Below are 19046 nucleotides of genomic sequence, written 5' to 3'. Positions count from 1 at the left end.
CGTGCTGTAGCTTCACCATCACAGCACAATTGAGTATATGATGTCCTCATCCCCTCCATCTATAAAGTACATCTTGCCTTTGTCCTCAAGTACATGCCACTCATACACATGCAGCACATAAACATATCATCATCATCTAGGGATTGTTTGATTTTGATGTCTTTGTTGTGTTTTGAAGATGTGTTGCATGTTAACTAATTTCGTCAAATACACAAAAAATAACAAAATACATTTTTATTCATTTATTTAATTTGTTTCAAACCACTTTGGTCAAATTCTTTATGAGACTGTGATCCTGACTAACCTGAGAGCTTTCAATAAATCTTTGTTCGCCTTGTAAGTATAGCGCATTGGTAGAAGTTCCTGGAGCAATGTGGGGCTATATGTCTTCTTCAATGCACATGTTTCCCCAAAGGCTAATGATGATGATGATCTTTTATTGTTCTAGTGTCCACGGAAGGCATTCACCTGTAGGCAGTCTGCTCTCCATGAAGAGTGACCATTCCATGCAACCCCCATTGAAAATGTCAACAGACCAGAAACTGTGAGTATGAGATGATATGCTTTGTCAGACAAGCTTAGTCCAATTGTGTGCTGTCTAATGAGAAATATCGGCACTGATTCTTGAGAAAGTGGCTAAAACAGGTTGTAATCTTGAAAGAAAAAAACGAAGTGAATTACAAAATAATATGGTATATCCTCGTAGACAAAGGTCTTGCGTTTTCAGAAATGCACAAGGCCAATCTCCCCATTTTGATTTTTTTTCAGAAATCAGGTTTTTCTCCGATCATACCTTGTTTTTTTGTCAACACCGTCAGACACAATTAAAAGCAATAAAAAGTGTATTGATTTGGTTGCATATGTAGGCCTATCTGGAGTTTTTAAGTGATTGTGTGTGTTTTTTGGTTCACACATACGCCTTTAAATGTTGAAAATTCACTTTCATTCTATTTTAATACTGTTTCATGTGTTCTAATTTAAAAATATGTGAAGTCAGACAATGCTTACTTAATGGCTAAATAGATCAAACAATTTTTTGTAATTTCACAAATATTCGTGTAGGGTTAAATTTGCTATTACTTTAATAATTCAACAACTCCAAAGGACATGTTTGTAAGCACATTCATTTAAAATGTCCAAAACTCCTTCTTACAGTGGTGAATTTACAAAATTGCGACAAGTCGCGGTATTGAATTAGGTGGGCTGTCACGTCGAATAGAATGTTAAATCCTGTCCATACTCCTTTCCACTGGGTGGCAGACATGTGGTACGTCAATCCTCTCTAAGAATTTCGACCCCTCTTAGTGCATTTTTATTGATTAATTTCCATCTGAAAACCCAGACGCGGAAGTGCGTTGCAAGTCACTATTTCAAAACAAAGGAGGATCAGCGTTGTGAGATTGTGCACATAATTTCCTCTAATTCAAGCCCAAATACATTCCAAATGCAATTTGTCTTGGTGGTTTATGTGTAGTGACATTATATTTTCCCACAAGTTGATTGTATATGTGTAGACATTTATAATATGTCCTTAGGCAATGCGTCTCCTATTGCTAGCTTAGCCGTGGCTACAGAGAAGAACAGCCAATTCGAATAGGGAGTGAAATAGATCCCCTTGCCAAACACAAAGAAAATATGGTGTCAGTTTTACATACATAAACAGTTTTACAAACATAAATGATCCTAACCACAACTCAATGGAAAGTTTCAGGATTGAGAGAAGGGGTTTGTTTGGAGACTTCATTTACGTAGGGGAGTTCCCATTTGAACACACGCGATGCGAAGGCGAAGCCCTGTTCCAAGCGAGCTGAACCCATGCCAGTGGTTTCATTCACTGAATAAATCTGAAGCAAGTAGGCCTCCCCCCAGACGATAACTTGTCATGATGTTTTGTGTGCAGTGCAATGGCGTATTTCGCCCCTCAAGTAATTGCAGCCATTATTATAAGAAATGAGATGTTGCTGCTGAGATTGCAACACAGACGATCAATCGGCTGTTTGGGACCTCCCCTGTCAAACACAGAAACACGGTGTAGACCTAGGAAACATTATCCTGAACACAAACTAATGAACATTTGCGGGGTTGTGAGAATGTGTTTGCTTGGCGATTTGTAAATGGTTACGGGGGATTTCCTTAGAACATGCGATAAGCCGCGTTTATTGTCATCCAAACCCACAGGGCAATATGCGTAATTTCACTGAATAAACCTCTAAATAGCACAGGCAACCACCAAGTAGCCCATCTTGTCATGCGTTTTATATGCAATACAATGCCACATGTCGCCCCTAAAGTGATTTGCAGTCATCATGTGTTTATAGAAATATATTTCACTTGGTGGTGAACTTTGACGTACGTCTTCCCCTAAGCTGGAGTAGGCCTAGGCGAAAAAGCTAAAACATAAAGTATGTCATTTCCTTCTATGAAAGACAGCAAGTAAAACCACTGCTACAAAAAAAGAATGGATTATCCTGTTAGACGTTGTACATCCCGTAGAAATTCGATACATGGCTTGGGGAAATATCTGCGGGTTTTTTTTTTTCACCGTCGCGCACGGCGAAATGAAGACGCATACCCTATAACACGAATATTTTAGACTTGTTGAAAACTGGGCTGGTCACTATGGTTTGACTGTTTTTATTAGAGTTTGTCTAGTCACTAAAGCAGCATGAAAGAGGGGGCGGAACCGAAGTGACTGGAGGCGAAAGCGCTGCGCTATACTCATGAACGGCCATCCGGGTACTTTGCTTGTGAATGTGCGTTACACCCCTTTATGGGGCAAAACAAACCGAATGCCTCATTAACTTACATGCTATATCGGCTAGCCTAAATGAACACAGTCCATGCTTCAGCCACGGCTGTTTGGCTATATTATTTGAACAGCCAGCAACACAACACGTTTTTGGCATGTTGCGCGTGAACAACGCTAGTCTACAGGTTCGTGTCTTTCGTTTATTAAACCCCAACATCACCAATTGACTTGCATGTGTTGTTTTCCCCCACAAATGGGCGTAACGCACATGGAAAACGTCACGGCGTTCATGAGCATGCGTGAGGGGAGAGGGTGCCGCTTCTGATCGCCTTCAGGTGGTCTGACTTTAGGTGTTACTTATAACGTATACTATGTAAGGGTTAACGTTCGGCGAGAAGGTCGCTACCGTGGAATAGCAGCACGACAGAGAGAATCTTTAGACCCCGACGCGGAGCGGAGGGGTCTTGTTCTCTCTGAAGTGCTGCAATTCCACAAAGCGACCGACTCGCCGAAAGTTAACCCGCTTATTATATGGATATACTTAAATGATTCACACATGCGGGGACATTTCTTTAGACCTATTTAATGTTAAGATTGTTGCTGCGCAAAACAAATCAGTGCCGTTGTGGAACACCGCTAGGCAACAGCTAGGTAGGCTAGCCAGGACAACAGGTGTTGTCTATCACAGCAGCTGATTAGAGTGACAAAAGACCGGACCCCCTGCGGAGTGATATGAAACATTCGCTTTAGCCACTGACTTGTATACAAGCCAGTGGCTTTAGCAGTGAACGTCTTGTTGCCATTGACAGCGGTAGCCAGGACAACGGGTGCTGTCTATCACAGCAGCTGATTAGAGTCTTGTTGAAAAGTCGCTTTAGCAGTGAAAAGTCTTGTTGCCATTGACAGCGGTCTGTTATAGACCAACCCGTCCGTTATCGAAAAATAACAGACGTCCGAACGTTGGGGAGCCCCGTTGAAATGAATGGAGCATTCGACAGATGACGTCACAACCATATAATAAAACGTGATAACGTCGGCCTAATTGGGCTGTGTGTATTTTCGACCCATGTCGGTATGCCTAACAGTAGCCTACGATACCAAAATGAATAGAAGCAGTTTATAAGTCAATAGAGCTGAGATAACAGGAGAGGGGATGCTGATTTGCTCCGCCTCTCCACCCCTTTTCCTGTAATTGATTTCACGAGGGTACACCCCATGATACAAATTAGGCCTGTTTTATGCCCATTATCTTGACACTGTGCCCATTAGTTCTGTGAAATGTAAGTGACAATCTGTAACATTCATTCACTGAGCTATGCTGATGAACATCCAGGATGATCCTATGCATACAGAGGTCACTGTCACTGCTCCTTATCCAAATAGCCAGTAACCTATATAGGTCACAGGTGTAGGTGTAAAATAGGCTATATAGGCATATATGTGGACTGAATATGTGTGCTTACCCTGTCTGATAAAGGTTTTCACAGACTAAAAGTCACAGGTAGATACAAACACTTTTGGCACTCCAGGCAACAACCTCCCAGTTATTCCGTTTCTTGCTATGTTATTATTATTACAATATTAGTTACAATATTTACTATATGGTAGACTTAAAACTACTTTTTTACTTGACCATAATATATGTGCACAACATGACAGTAATGGGATGCCACATATTTCTAAATAAATTCAATAATCTATTGAAAATCTATTGAAAATTATCAATATTTTCCATTACTAATTAAAAATGGCCGCCCCATATGACATCATAATATGCTAATTAGGTATGCATATTTACTCCCAAAATAAACTTTGGGTCTTCCTCAACATTTTTGTAATTTACAGTTATGCTCTATCTGTTACCACTGTCTAGCCACAGCCTGTTGAATATGTGATGGCCAAATCGAGCATTTTCACCAAAATAACATTGGCATTAAAAGGGTTAAGAACTGACGGTGGTGACAGTAATCTGAGGTTGGTGAAAGTGACGTAATTATTATCTACATTTAGCAAAATAAATAGCCCTCTCAAGTCAATGACATCTAGTGTAAACACTTTATTTTTGTGTGTGCACAGTGTGTTTGTGTGTGTGTGTTTTTTCTTCATTTCTTAGATACTCTAGGAAGTAGGCCTAGATGATTGAAAATGTGGCATAAACAGGTTTTAAGTTGTTCAAATCCAAAATATAGATGTGTATTAACATAGATGAAGGTCTTGGTTGTGCAGTAATTTATCGGCCAAGCTCCACATGTTTTACAGTTTTCATAAAATGGCTCTTTCTTGGTTTTGTCAACACCGTCAGACACAATTAGAAGTAAAAAAATATATGTTCACTGTATTTAAGTGAATTATTTTTACAATTCAACATAATTGTAGATACTTATTGGAAGAATATTCTTAAAACTTGTCAAAAACATGTAAAACACATGCTTTTTTGGAAAGTCCATCAGATGTCAACACCGTCAAGTTTTGTGACAAAAAACCCTCCAAATGCACCTCAGTGGAGGCTAGAGTTTGGATCACAATTATTACTAATATGTCTGGCAATGTTTCATTAACCAGCACAACTTAGTAAAATATGGTGAGCGGAACAAAATCTGACTGTGGTGACATCTGACGTTTTGAGACAAAAAAACCCCTCTATTATGCATTTTTTGCTCACATTAGCCACTTCGTTTTCACTCTGTGTCTTAGGGTCTTCATACAGCTTCTGAAAAAGTATATATTACTTAACATTAATGTAACATAATACTATTAAAACCCCTGATGGTGTTGACAATTTATGGTTGGGACAGTACCACTGTCCAAACAAATTAACAACATAGTAAACTTACAGGAGCTTCAGTGATGGCGAAGTATGCAGTAGAGCTAAATGTTTTGAAAAGGGGTCCGCAGTAATGACAATGACCTTGTACATGCCTGAATGTATTATCTATTNAAAAAATCTGACGGTGGTAACTAATATGCTGGACACATCAGAAAATAGTAGTAAATATTGTTTTACACGCACTATGTGCATATCTGTAGAACCACTTCAATATGGACTTTCACATCATGGTGATATTATTCAATAATATCAGTGATTTTTACATTTTAAGTCAATTGAAATGATGATGTCTGTCCTTGGGACAGCTGTTTGTACAGGGTGTTGGCAGGTTCATAGCCATGGAAATTAATACAATTAAACTTAAATATTTCAAACAACTGTACATTTGTGTAACAAACCCCAGGGTCTTTACCTGGATTCATTTTGTTCATGAAAATCTAGTTTATTTTCAACAGAATTGGCAGTTTATTGCTGAGACATGTTTTAGTCACTTTCTCAAGAATCAGTGATGGGCAAATACTTTCGATTCAATAATTTACTCAAAATGTCTGATAAACAATGAAACTAGACTATACAGACTCCACCATTTACCATCCAGCACACACGCCACTCATACACATGCGCCACACAAACACATCATCGAAGTATTGTTTTATTTTGATTACTTTATTGTGTTTTGAATGTGTTGCACGTTAGCCGATTTCAATAATTTTTAGGGGTGGGCATAGATTCTTTTTTTTAATCTAGATTAATCTCACTGTAATCATGAAATTCATGTAGATTAAAGTAGATTGTGGCTCATTCAGAATAGGCATGCTAGCGAAATAATGATGAAAAAAATATTTTCTGAAGGGTTTCTTAAGACAAATTAGACCAGAGCTCATCTCTTCTTTTCCAAAATGCATCTCATCTTCAAAGAAATTGTCATGTTGATACTTGGTGATGAAAAAAAGCACTATATATGTATATACACTATATACGAATATGTTAGGAGGCATTACAGCCATAAGATACTGACATTCAAAATGAACAGCACTGTAAGTTGTAGGCTAGAGGCAAATACAGATACATCTATCAAACAAATAGGCTATTTAAACAAAATGACCTTAATAGAGAGAGAGAGAGAGAGAGAGAGAGAGAGAGAGAGAGAGAGAGAGAGGGAGAGAGAGAGGAAGAGAGAGCTGGAGAGAGAGAGAGAGAGAGAGAGAGAGAGAGAGAGAGAGAGAGAGAGAGAGAGAGAGAGAGAGAGAGAGAGAGAGAGAGAGAGAGAGAGAATCTGCTACTGACTGTTAAAAAGAGTGGTGGTTCCTTTAAAAGAAGGAGGAGCTGCGCTGCAGGAACAGCAAAGTGCTACTGGATATCTAGAACCTACAGCACTAGCACACAGCGATTTGGCCTAAACCTGACAGTTGTTCTCAGTGTTAGAATGTTACAACGCGAAATGAATTCAGTTTGCTAAAAAAAAAACCATATATATCAAGTGTGACAACCGCAAGGTTTATTACCGTCGCAAATGCGCGGTAGCAATGTCGGGCTGGTACTCACACACAATAATGTCTATGCTTCACCTCAAACAATAACGTCTCTCTAGTCTATCACTTTAGAAAAATCACGCAAACATCACCTACCACGGCAGAGAGATGAATGTTTTCAGCATGCAAACACTGTTCATATTTAGTAGGTCTGCTGAAGCAACAGGTGAGAGGAGAAGCGACTGGAGCGCAGTGTGAAAGCTGTCAATCCAACGGTATGGTGACGCGCATACCCAAACTCCAAACTCATATTTTGAGAATAGATTAACGTGCAATATTTTCTTCATCATGTGATTAGAGTCTCACATTATCGCAGCACGTTAACGCCGATAACGACCCACCACTAATAATTATACTAATTATACTTAAAATAACAAAAAGACATTTTAGGTGTTTATCTCGTTTATTTCATTTGTTTGAGACCACTATGGTCAAATTCATTATGGGAGTGTGAAGCTGGCTAGACTGACGGCAATCTTTACAGCTTTCAATTAATAATCTTTCACCTTGTAAGTATAGTAGTCCTAGCCTAGAGCAACGTGGGGTTATGTGCCTTGCCCAATCCACCACTTGATTTCTCCTCAGGCTAATAATGATGTGTTATTGTTCCAGTGTCCATGGAAGGCTTTCACCTGTAAGCAGTGTGGTGTCCGCGATGAGTGACTGGTCCTTGGAACCTCCATTGACAGTTAAACCAGAACAAACAAAGTGAGTACAGTGACAGTATGCTTTGTCAGACAGATTTCTTTCTTTAAATACATAAGAGGATGCATTAATTTACACCTTTCTGATGTACAGATCCCAGTATGCAGAGTGTGCAGCAGTCCTGTGTGATGTTTGCCCCAATAGGGCGTTTAAATCCTGCCTGACCTGCATGGCCTCCTTCTGTGGGGACCATGTGAAGCCCCACTACACAGCCCCAGCACTGCAGAGACACAGGCTGGTGGATGCCACTGAAGACCTGGAGGAGAGGATGTGCCAGCGCCAGACCAGCGGTGCGTTTCTCGACAATGTCATTGCTAACATTGTGAGCAACTTACTTGGTTGCAATGCAATTTCCCATTGGCCAGCTACTAGCTACTAACTATTCACTAGCTTCTACAGCTCCAGGCCTTTTTATTAGAATACCATGAAAAAGTTGATTTATTTCAATAATTCCATCAATACTGTTAAACTGTCATGGATTGTAGATTCATGGCCCAGTTTTTTAACTATTCCAATCATTATTTTTTTTCTTTTTATATACGTTGGCCTTCCAGCTAAAAAAAAAACATGAATTGGGGAATTCGCATTATTAGAATATTGTTATAAAATCACATTTTTCTTCATCAAAATTCTGGTCACATTAAATCAGTTGAAATTTGGTACTTTCTACATAACATGCAATGGTCAATACTTGGTTAGGACATTCTCTGTCTTCATAATGGCCATGATGCGTTTAACATTGAAGTCAATGGCAAAAACAGTGCATGGGAGTTATGGAAGCCCAGATATCCTTGATGCTTTGCTGTCAGCTGTTCTTGTTTGTTGACCTGGTGCCCCACACTTCACTCTTCAATATACCCTGTAGATTTCCATGTCACGTTTTGGTGTTAACTCACCAGTTTAATTCTAACTCAACAGAAATAAAACCCCATTCATTTTCAATGGGGTTTCATTTCTGGTTATTTAGAATTAAACTGGTGAGTTAGCGCCAAAACGTGGCATGGAAATCTACAGGGTATATTGAAGAGTGAAGTGTGGGACACCAGGTCAGCTATACAAAAACAGCTGACGGCAAAGCATCAAGGATATCTGGCCTTCCATTACTCCCATGCACTGTTTCTGCCATTGACTTCAATGTTAAACGCATCATGGCCGTTATTATTAATAATATTAAGACAGAGAGAGTCCTAACCAAGTATTGAACATTGCATGTTGTGTAGAAAGTACCAAAGTTCAACTGATTTGATGTGCACTGATGTGAAACAAATTTTGATGAAGAAAATTGTGATTTTATTACAATATTCTAATGATGTGAATTCCCCAATTCATGTTTTTTTTGAGCTGGAAGACCAAAATGTGTAAAAATAAACAATTTAATGATTGGAATAGTTAAAAAACTGGGCCATGAATCTACAATCCATGACAGTGTAACATTATTGATGGAATTATGGAAATAAATCAACTTTTTCATGGTATTCTAATAAAAAGGCCTGGAGCTGTATGTTACTGCAAAAAAACCTAACCACTAAGTTACTAAATGCCTCTTTTCCACCGCTGGTTTTCTGGTAGGCCTACAGTTGAGGGCGATATTATTACCCCCCCTCCTGAAATTAGACATATCTCTTCATTGATCATTGAGAATGATCATTATTAATAAATGTATGTTTTTCTGTAAACGAATACACCATGGAGATAGTATCCAATAAGTTAAATTTGGACTTTTCCATTTTCACAATGAGTTTAAACAAAAGTGTAAAAATGGCAAGGACAAAATTATTAGCCCCCTTATCATTAATAGTCAATACAGTGCCATTTATGAACAAAAATTGACACCAGGCACTTTGATTAGTTGTTAACTATGTTGGCACATGTCCTACCAGGGATTTTGGCCCATTTTTTCCATTGCAAATAGTTAAGCTGGTCCAAATTGCATGGATGTTGAGGATGGACATTCATTTTCAGCACTCTTCAAATACTATCTAAAGGATTGAGGTCTGAACCACTCCATGACCATGGTTTTAGTATCCTTGAAGAACATTTGAACTATTTTGGATGCAAGTTTTGGGTTATTATTGAAAGGTCCAGTGAAGATCTTGGCTCCCTCTATGAACATATTTTTGCAAGGTCACTTTCCACATTCTATCATAATTTTCAGTTTTTATGGTGCCGTACAGCCAAACAAGGTTTCCTGTGGCTGAATGATGCATCCACCGCCATGTTTAATTGTGGAAACCATCTTATAACGATTCAAGGCCTATGCCTTTCTTCACCTGACAGAAGCAGAATTCATGCATCAAAGCAGGTGCAATTGAATATCATCAGATGAAAGCAGAGACGTTCAAAACTCATTTTTGACTTTCAAATGTTCACAGGCAAAGCTCAATAACACTCTGATATGCACTGCCTTTAGTAAATGGGTTATTCTGTGATGATGGCCCCAAAGCCCAATATGATGACAAGCCCTAACAACTGTCTTTCTTGGGGGGGGGGGAAACCTCCAGGTGAGGCCAGGTCAATAACAATCATCTAGGCAGGTGTCCAATGCTTCTTTGGTCTAATGAGGCTAAGCAGTTTCCACAGTTACACATAGTGGAAGGGCATCAAGTTTAGTCTGTTATTCAGCCTCAGACACAGGGAGTCTGGGTTTGAATCTGGATTGCTGGCTCTTCCAACAACATTGTAACCAAAAGCATACATTTAGATTAGTTCAGAGGTTCTTCAAGGACACTAAAATCATGATATTGGAATCACCCGCTCATAGTCCAGTCCTCAATCCCACTGAGAGTCTGTGGTTAATGTCTATGCTCAGCATCCATGCGATTTGAACCAGCTAGAACACTTTGCAGTGAAGAAATGGGCCAAAATCCCTAGTGGGGCATGTGCCAACCTAGGTAGCAACTTATCAGAGCCTGTTGTCAGTTTTGGTTCATAAATGGTGCCATATTGACTATTAACTCATTGGCTGCCAGCCATTTTCATAAAAGAGTACCTCAGAGTGCCAGAGATTTTTCAGCATTTTGGGCGTTTTTTGGAGGCTCACAGAAAATTGAGTTCTGTGTCTATGTCAACACCATACCTATCAAAACACAGATTAGACGCTCATCTGTCAGCAGAAAAAAACGGTGTCTCTCTACCCCTTTCCGTTCTTTCATAATCATCTGTTGAAATGAAGTGGAATTCGCCATAATGCTGCTATCTAGCCAAAAAGCTGAGAAAACGCCATTTGAAGTAGAACTATAACTGCAAACGTTTTTGCCCATAATGGCATCGTCCTGACAACTCCAAACCTATCAGATGCTATTACAGAGTCTTCTTTCATCTGTAGCCTGAAGAAAAGATCGTTTGTATGACCTTTTCAACCTAATATACTGAAATATAACGGGGGTGGACTCGAAAACAAGGGTGTTTTGGTTTAGTTGTTGGCGCGCAGAATGGATCATGACAGCAGGTGCCCCTAACTCCGGGAACTCCCTCCCTCTCCCTCCCCCTCTGATCGTGCTCTCTCTCCCCTCGTTGGAGAACGAATCACAGCTGGTTTATTTCCTCCAGAAATAGTACCGTGTTGTGTCTTGTGGGGGAGGGAGGCAGGTAGGCAGGCAGCTCCGCTTAGCGTAGCTTACTGCAGCTTCTTTGGCAGAGCGGACAATTTGCAGATTGATGATTACTGTAATCATGGTTCTGCTATAGTGATCTTGTCATATATTGTTCAATGAATTTTCTTTTGATAAAGTACTGATCACATATCCAACATTTCACAAGCCGATTGGAGTGGTGAAGGCTAGCTGGTCTGAGGCTAAGTGCAATGCTTTCTCATGTGAGCTGACTGGGTCATTCCAGCTGGAATCAGCAAATTTCTGAAAAATCTCCCACTCGACCCCCTCGGATTTGCCTGAAAAAAATGTATGTGATGGCTTAAACATCCAATAGATCATATCCACAATATCAGAACTCAGCTCTGGATACTTTTGGCACAAAAAATCTGTAAATAAGTACACCCCCTACGCTTGTTTTAGCGACATTGCATGAGTGACCATGTTCAGACTCAATTAGCTCCAGAACTATTTGTGTCAGATTCATTATATTTTCAGGGCTAAGAGTCCCAGACCTTAATATCATATATTACAATTTGCAGCACTGTAAGTCAAATCACACCGTAATAATGTGCCTCTACTTTTTGTAGATATCATATGTTCTAGGGTTTCCAAATGTCTGTAAAAACCTCAAAGTTCAACATGTAAGGTTCATCCTTAGTAAATGGTCTGATATGTACCATGACTTTCACATCATAGTATATCTAACAAAAGGCTCCAATGGTTGTTGAGATACAGACGTCCAAAGATGGGAAAAAATTAATTTGCACCAATGTTTGGAGCAATATTTCCAATCTATGACACTAGTTAGGAACTTTCTGTTTGGTGTTTCTGAAAGAGGATGGTTTTTTTAACAACATATAAAAAAATTGGGATGGTGTTTTGCCTCATTCTTTTTATAACGGACTTCAAAATCTCAATTGGCTACAATTACTTGAAGCTATGAGGCCCATGTCACCAACCGACTTGTCGCAACTCTCAAATCCATGGCTCTGATGTCACCTTAATAGTGAAAACAAGATGGCTACCCTGTGAATGACAAAGCAAATTCTAGGGAAACCATAACACTTGTAAATGAATTGATTGATGCCACACAGCAAGAATAGCACATTGCACATGGCTTTGATAGACATTAATTATTTTAATTGTAAAATCATAATAATAATCATCATCATCATTTTAGTAGTAGTAGTAGTAGTAGTAGTAGTGGTAGTGGTAGTGGTAGCGGTAGTAGTAGTCTTGGAATAAAGTGATGAAATAGGAGAGGATTAAAGAATTGTAGCACTCTTGTTTGCAACAAGGATTCCCATCCTAACCAGTCTTTCAATCAGCACCTGTAACTTTATATTTGCTATGAAGCTTGTGTCTTACTCGTTAAGTTACCAGCTGTATTGCAAAATAACTTAATTCATACTGGCTAAAGATTCCCTCAGACAATTTTGACAGCATGGTCCTGGAGTTTTAGTTGGAAGAGTTTGCTTGCATGCAGTATTCAATATCAGGTGAATATTGATGGCACAGAAATTCATATTGGCACCAGACAACCATGTGGTTCTTTTCACATTGTTGCAATCTAATTCAGCTGCTTGCATCATTATAATATTATACCACTGCAATATTGTCAAGTGGATTGCAGGTTAGCAGTAGTGATTACAACAATCATGGTTTGGATACTTGTAGACAATGTTCATTACTTATATAGTTCATCATTACATCGTTCCAAGTGAGATGATGGAAGCCGAAAGGAAGCTTTGCAGCATGCAAAAGCGTTCAGATATGGTGGTGGATTGGGGGCGGGGCACAGTTCTACAGTCAGGGTACCTCTGTCGTGGTGACTGTTGGCGGGGGTGGGACTGTTTTATGGTCGCATAGGAAAGTAAAAGTTGATTAGAGATGACACATAGGAGGAGACAGTTTGTAAAGAGGTATCCTGATTGTAGAACTTCCCGCCCCCCATCATCCTCCCCTGACCGAAGTGCCCTGAGCATGGTGGTGGTATCCTTACTGAAATCAATACCTATGTTGTCATTGTCCTTCGAGGCACTAATTTCGTTGTACCTGTACAATGACAACAAAGTTTCATTCAAAGTTTCATTCAGGTGTTCCTCATTGAATTGCCAATGACGGATGGTTGCACACAACAATATGAGTGCAGATACCTAATGCATCATCAATGACAATGGCAAGCTACCTTATAAAGTCAACTCATAAGATGCAGCTGGTGATTGAAAGTTAAGAATGTATAAAATAATTTGCCAGAGCATTAAAAGTTCCTGACTTGTTTAATACATTTCATTTTTTTTTTCAAATATTCAATCACCATCAAGGAAGTCAAGGTTGCATCAAGGAAATCATATCAACACCTTGTTTTATTTCCAGAGGTTGTTTTTTTATGACTTCTCTCAAAATGGTACTTCTCTCAACCATCTTGAATTTATTGCTAACGTAGCGCCAGTGAGAACATGTTGCGTAGTCACTTGATCATCTGGCCGATAGTACACTTAAAAAGATGAGGCCAGAATCCCTGAAAAAAATCAGAAATACTGAGCTGAACAAACAGCTTTGCCTGGGCCCGGGTTAAAGTCGTCTGAAGAGACCCCTTCCCAATACATGCAATGTAATGAGTACCCAATCTTGATTCCCCCATGTCCTTGGCCAAGAACAATTCACCACTTCTGCTTCCCTCTGCACTATTTGATCACAGGCTTATGTCACACCGCAATGCGCTTTACGATCATTAAAAGGAATGAGGCAAAACACCATTCTATTTTTTTGCTATGTTGTTAATAAAGATATCCTCTTACAGACACAACAAAAAACAAGTTCACAGCTGGTGTCATACTTTGGAGGTATTGCTCTAAAAAATGGTGGGGTTTTTTTTTCATGACGCCACTTTGGATGGATTTGAGGGATGCATGCCACACTGCATTGAGATTTGAAAAGGCATTATACAAATAAAGGGGCAAAACACCATCCCAATTTTTAGATATGTTGTTAACAAGAATATCCTCTTCGAGAAACAACAAACAGCAAGTTCACAACCGCTGTCATATATTGGAAATATTGCTCCAAACAATGGTGTATTGTTTCCTTCCCATGATGCTGACTTCCTGGAACTATTTTGGAACTATGCCATTGGCTCCATGAGCCGCCATCTTTGTGTGAAAATGGAACACAAAAATCAAGGGGATTGGCCACCTTCTTAGGATGGATTTGAGGGTTAAGTCAGAAATACTGAAATACTGAGCTGAACAAGTATAAAATCACCTATTTGGTATCAGAGATTTTAGGTTTTAGTGTACACTGACTTGGCTATTCATTTTAGGTGTAGTAAACCCAATTTTTTTCTAAGGTAACAGGGCTTCTAAGGTACACCTGCATGTCACACAGGAATGAGTTTTTAAAATTCATTATAAAAATAATGGGGCAAAACACCATCCCAAATTTTAGATATGTTATGAATAATAATATTATCTTTCAGAGACACCAAACAGCAAGTTCACAACTGGTGTCATAGATTGGGAATATTGCTCCAAATAATGGTATAAATTAGTTTTTGCCCATTTTTGGACCTCTGCATTTCAACAACCATTGGAACCTTATATTAAATATGATGTAATGTGAAAGTCATGGAACATATCTGACCATGTACCAAGGATGAACCTTGAATGTTGAAATTTGAGGTTTTTATGGACATCTGAAAACCCTTGCAATTTTAATCTCAAAGAAAAGTAGAGGGCCAGTATTAAGGTGTAATTTGACATACAGTGCTGCAAATGGTAATGTATGCTTGTCAGGTCTATGACTCTTAGCCCTGAAAAAATAATGGACCCACCACAAATAATTTTGGAGATAATTAAGTCTGAATATGGTCACTCAGGCAGTGACACCATATCAGGGGGAGGGGGTGTCCTTATTTACAGATTTTTTGTGGAAAAAGTATGCACAGCTGAAATCTGCAATGGTGGATATGTTCTATTGGATGTTTAAGCCATCACATATATTTTTTTCAAGCAAATCCGAGGGGGTCGAGTGGGGACCATTTGCTGATTCCAGCTGGAATGACCCGACTGCATCTGACCAGACACAAAGGCTACTCTGTTCCAAGCATCTGCAACCCCCCTGTCTTTTTTGATGATTCAGTAAGCTGATCATACTATACAGATCCATAAAAAATAACTGTAGAATGAGTAAAAATAGTTGACTTACCAAGGCTCCTTTATTTAGGCTTAGTTGTAAGTTGTTAGCGATTTCGTGCTAGCTAGCTAGCTAGCTAGCTGGCGTAGCATAATTTATATCCAAGCATTCCCAACATCACCACTAGTCCCGTGCATTCTCCTGTTAGATGATATTTTGTAACCATCATCCTGATGTTGTGTAGGCTGATCACATTATCCAAAATGAAAGGTTGCCACACAGATAATCTCATGGTGTATTTTGGGCAAGCTAGGTACAATGCCTTCTAGCTAGACAGCAACGGGGGGTTGTATTTTGGTCATGAGAGGAAGGTTTTTTTTGGTCAGGCTCTGACACTAAAATCAGTAGCCTACCTGTGTTAAAATCAGAGGGCAAGAAAGTAGACTACTGTCAAAGGTGCTTTACTTTCAAAAATGATTTTGCTATGCTACTTTTGAGATTATAATAGTAAAAAAGGGGTGTATTTGTCTTGACATTTCCTCCTGGACTGAACAGCCCTGCCTTGACTGTTCCTAAGGACACTTCTGCCACCTAGAGGAACAGAGGCTTGAAATTTATACAGAAGATAGGTCAGACCGTCCTCGAGGCCTGGCTGTAAAAAAACGCAATTATCGGCGAACGATGTCGAAGGCAGGGGGCGTCACTATTCGAAATGACGTCATTCGACGGCCAAGGCAGCCAATGAGTTAATGATCAGGGGGCTAATAATTTTGTCATTTTTGGCTTTTTTTGTTTAAACTCATTGTAACAATAGAAAAATCCAAATTCAAGTCATTGGACATTATCTACATCACTGTAGGCCTATTTGTTTCCAGAATAACAGAACAGGTAACTAATGGTCTTTCTTACTGAGAAATCAAGAGAAATGTCTAATTTCAGGAGGGGGGGCTAATAGTATCGTCCTCAACTGTACATCTAATCTCGACACAGCGCGACTCAGCCGCCACTTTTTGCTCTTCGAATACGCACGACACAGCTCAATCGTAAAGCAACAAGTGGCAGCCAAGTTGCGTTGTGTCGAGCTGTAGGCCTACCAGAAACCTGCAGTGGAAAAGAGGCATAATTAGTTTTCCATAAACAATGATGATATTTTTTTTGCTACATCAGATACAGCCCCTACTGTGACGGACCTTTGTGTCATGTCCGACATTCCTTCTCCTGCGAGTCTCAGTTGTGTTGAGAGAGATCTGACATCGCTGTCGGTGTCGTGGAGGGGACCAGTTGGAGTTGACCAGGCCTCATACCTGATGACCCTCTACTGTGATGGAAAATGTCTAAGCACAGTTCCTGTCAGCTCTCTTGAACACAGTTTCTCTGGCCTGGATATTGGGAAGGAGTACACTGTTAGTGTCTCCACCGTTTTGGCAGGCAGGCATAGCTCACCTGTCTGTATCGTCATGAGCACATGTAAGTCAATGGCAGCCCTACTGCAGCTGAAGTGGCTGATCCCATCAGATATAATAATAACTATTTGTATAGCACAATTAATTATGCAATTTTTCATGCACATACATTGCTTGAAATGTCAAGTCAATAGTTACACTCTTGTTATCATTAAGTTTGAGGTTGAGCAAGTAAGGGTGGGCCATATATTGGGATTTAAGTTATATCGAGAAGGAGAAACATCTCAAAATAGATTTTGACATATCGAATTTATCGAAAAAGACTTTTAAGAGGTACAAGACGAGACCTGAACTTCTGAGTCATGATTCCCAATAAGGCCACTTTGATGTCATTGTAAATAATAATGTATTAAATCTCTTAACCACAATACAGGTAGCCTTGCTCTCAAGGACTTGTGTGTGGCTGTGGATCGAGCAGAATCAGGTGACCAGTGGAAGGCGGATCTCAGCTGGAGCCTACAGCAGGGGATGCAGCAGATTCCACACAAGTTCCTGATCTCCTACTGTAGTAAAGGGACTGAACCACAGACCATATCTACACAGTCCCGCTGTACAACTCTTACAGGCCTGCAGCCAGACACTCAGTACACTGTCACTGTTACTGTCTGCGTGGATTCCCATAGTGGAACTGAGGAGAAGATTGCCTCTGTGTCTACCACATTCCACACATGTAAGTATTAATTCATTAGTATATAGATTGCCAGTATATCTGCCACCTTCCACACAAGTCAGTGTCACTTCATTGCAGGGCAATTACAGCTATAATCAGTAAATGTTGGAAACGGTTCCCCAGCCCCCCAGATTTTTCTAACAAAAACTAATATGCCTAATAGATCAAATCCAAAACGTCATATCTCTCTTAGGTTGACAGCGGACCTTACAATGTTAACAGCTGGGATGCCTCAATATCATATTGTAGGGAAATTATTTTAACATAGGGTACTGGAATTACGGTATAGGAAATGTTAAATTATGTCAACAATGTTCTTTATGTTTCCAGGTGAACTGAGGATTGTGCTGCTTGGGAAAGCTGGTGATGGGAAAAGCAGCACTGGGAACACCATCCTGGGAGAAGACGTCTTCAAAGTGCTGAGTTCCCCAAACTCTGTTACAAACAAGTGTGAAGCATGCAGCAGAACTGTCAACGGGCGAAAGATCATTGTGGTTGACACTCCAGGATTTCTTGATGCAACTGTGGAAGATGAAGAGGAACAAGAAATAAAAACTGAGATAAGAAAATGCCTGTCATTAAGTTCCCCAGGACCCCATGCCTTTATCATTGTGTTAAAAACTGGGAGATTATCAAAAGGGAACCTAGACGTTATACAGAAGACTGTGGAATCATTTACATCAGATATTTTCGAACATGCTGTGATTGTTTTCACATTTGGTGACGATCTGAAAGCGAGCGGCCAGACCATTAGGCAGTTTGTTGAAGCCAGACCAAGTCAGAAAAAGAGAAAAGCTCCACTAAATGATATCATAGATAAATGTGGTGGCCGCTACCATGTAGTAGACAATAAGTGGTGGCAAGAGGAGCAGGAGGGCGAATACAGCAACAGGAGTCAGATAGAGAAGCTGTTTAACACTATACTTGAGATGGTACAGAAGAAGGAAAGAGGATATTACACTGAAGATCAGGCTATAGGGGCAATGGGCTCACCGGTCTGACTAAAATTTTACAACAAATGGAATTGTTGGTTCTTGGAAGGTTGAATTGTTACCTTCTTTAGCACAGAAACATACCTGAAGGGGTTGCTAATATTATCTAGAATGAAATTAAATTATTTTTCAGATATAAAATGTCTTTGTTGAGATTTGTTTGGAGGAAGACATTGGTTGGCATTAAAATCTGTATGTGTGCAATTACTGTATCACTAATGCAACATTGTGAGTGCATTTTATTATCACCAACTATATGATGAACATCCTGTTGGTTGTTGCCCAGGTTACACCCCAGATATTGGCAGTTACAATAGTTATTATGGTTGTATATATTTGTAAATATAACAACGTCTCCCATGATTTTTTTTTTTTTTCGTT

This window comes from Engraulis encrasicolus, chromosome 13 (assembly GCF_034702125.1).
Source record: "Engraulis encrasicolus isolate BLACKSEA-1 chromosome 13, IST_EnEncr_1.0, whole genome shotgun sequence".
Taxonomy (NCBI): domain Eukaryota; kingdom Metazoa; phylum Chordata; class Actinopteri; order Clupeiformes; family Engraulidae; genus Engraulis; species Engraulis encrasicolus.
Note: the sequence above shows the minus strand (reverse complement) of the source record.